The sequence below is a fragment of the Pteronotus mesoamericanus genome, unplaced genomic scaffold (assembly GCF_021234165.1).
Source record: "Pteronotus mesoamericanus isolate MK-2021 breed Mesoamerican mustached bat unplaced genomic scaffold, CSHL_Meso_final contig_601, whole genome shotgun sequence".
NCBI lineage: Eukaryota > Metazoa > Chordata > Mammalia > Chiroptera > Mormoopidae > Pteronotus > Pteronotus mesoamericanus.
In genome coordinates, this window is record NW_026555215.1 from 26,670 (window position 1) to 28,383 (window position 1,714).

A 1,714-nucleotide genomic window follows, 5' to 3' on the forward strand; every position below is an offset into this window, starting at 1 on the left:
TTTAATGATAATGAGATTTTTGGAGAAGACAGATGGTTTGTTTTATAGATAACCCTTTGGTTTTCCTTGCTATTTCATCATGATTTAATTCAGGTTATGCATTATTTCAGAAGCACTACATAAATGATGCTATGCTCTTCCTAGTGTGTCCAATCAGGCAATCTATAATGTTGGTGTGTGTCGTTAGTAATGGTAGCAACTTAAATCACTTGGTTAAAATGGCACCCACCAGGTTTCTGCCCTGTTATTTTTGTTTGTAATGGATAAATTTATGAAGGGATAGTTTGAGACCATGTAAATATTTGTTTCTAAACAAACCCTCTGCTTTAAAATTGACTATTGCCTGAATGAATTATTATTATGAGGATTTTAAAAGTGTGACTTTCTAACTCTTCGATATTTAGTAGTTGGCATTCTACTATAGGAAAGAACTTTCGAGGTTAGCTCTTTCACGTTTTGTTGGAATTTGGCATTTTTCTTGCCTTTCCTGGGCTTTACGGTTCTTTCTGGGTTACTTTGTAGCAATTTGAGAGTTTCAGGTATCATCTTCTACTGAACCTTTTGGGGAGATCAAGGAGGAGTTTCAGGCTGTGACTACACAATCCAGTGGACTCACCAAAGAAGCTTAACCCAACCGGGACCCTGGAGTCTTCTCAGATGCCGGGTGAAGAATATTCAGCTAACACTCAAGCTGTCTCAGAAGTACTAGCAAAGGACCTTGGGAAATTGACTCTCAACCCTAGTACCAAATTCCCTCCCCTTGTACTAGAAAGTTCACCCAAACAGCAGGACAAAGAAAAAAGCTTACAGGGGCTAGGACTGGGGCTGAGTCAAGGCCTACTCTACAGTAGGAGGCGCGGAGTGAGGACATTGGCGGCTGCTCGGAGAGAAAGGATGCAAAGGATGTTACAAGTTATTAGATACCATACCCTGTCTCTGCTTCAAAAAGACCCACAGGAGAGGAAATTTGGGATTGAATCAAGATCCAAGATCCAGAAGATTTAGGTGTAGCTGTCGTTACCGCCTATATCATGGAGACCCTTCTGATAATATTACCATGGAGAATAATTATGACATGGAGTCAGTTTAGCCATAAAACTTATTGTACTTTTTTTTCTTGCTTGTAATTTTAAAGCTATTATGCAGCAGCTTAGGAAAGCTACGCTTATGCTAGGATAGACTGTAGACCAATATTTTGATAACCTATGATAGAAGTTCTGTGATGTCTTTCTTGTATCTGTTTCTTGTCTACTTGTCTACATTAATGCCTGTAACTTACAGGAGAATCTATGTAGTTTGCATTTGAATGACTTCAGTACACGTAAGTTCCTTTTTTACTTCACCCAAGAAAGCACTAATAGATCTGTGTTACCATTGTGTTTTGGAAGCCTTAAGTTGGTAAGATGAAACCCAACATCAAGGATCTGAAGCAAGTAACGTGCAGAAGGAATGTAACAGAAAAAAACGTTGGGTGGTTTGGCTCAAACATGCAGGGTGTAATAATTAAATTCTCTGGTTTTCAAAACTTTGGGTTGTAACAAATGTTTTCATATGCTATTTCAATTTTTAATAGCAAATAAATGTGTACATAGGGCATCTTATTAAAATTAGAGGTGCAGTTGGGACCTTTTAAAAGTAGTTCTTTATTCTTGTTCTTAGTCCTTATTTAATACTTGTTTTTGCTAGCAGTGAATAATAATTCTTAACCTCATCA

At 37.6% G+C, this 1,714-nt stretch overlaps 1 pseudogene; it reads left to right on the top strand.

Annotated features, from left to right (window-relative positions):
• The first annotated feature begins 600 nt into the window (after positions 1-600).
• LOC129076561 (developmental pluripotency-associated protein 3-like) lies at positions 601-1,090 on the top strand (annotated as a pseudogene).
• The last annotated feature ends 624 nt before the right edge of the window (positions 1,091-1,714 follow it).